Genomic DNA, 212 nt, shown 5'->3' with positions numbered 1-212 from the left:
TCATACATACACACACACACACACACTCATACATACACCACACACTCACTCATACACACACACACACACCACACACTCACACAGGTTTGTTTTATGGTTTATGGGGACTCTCCATAGGCGTAATGGTTTTTATACTGTACAGACCGTATATTCTATTGCCCTACACCAACCCTACCCCTAAACCTACCCCTCACAGGAGACTTTCTGCATTT

The sequence above is a fragment of the Sinocyclocheilus grahami genome, unplaced genomic scaffold, assembly GCF_001515645.1.
Source record: "Sinocyclocheilus grahami isolate Dianchi unplaced genomic scaffold, SAMN03320097.WGS_v1.1 scaffold559.1, whole genome shotgun sequence".
Taxonomy (NCBI): Eukaryota; Metazoa; Chordata; class Actinopteri; order Cypriniformes; family Cyprinidae; genus Sinocyclocheilus; species Sinocyclocheilus grahami.
This window is presented reverse-complemented; position numbering follows the sequence as displayed.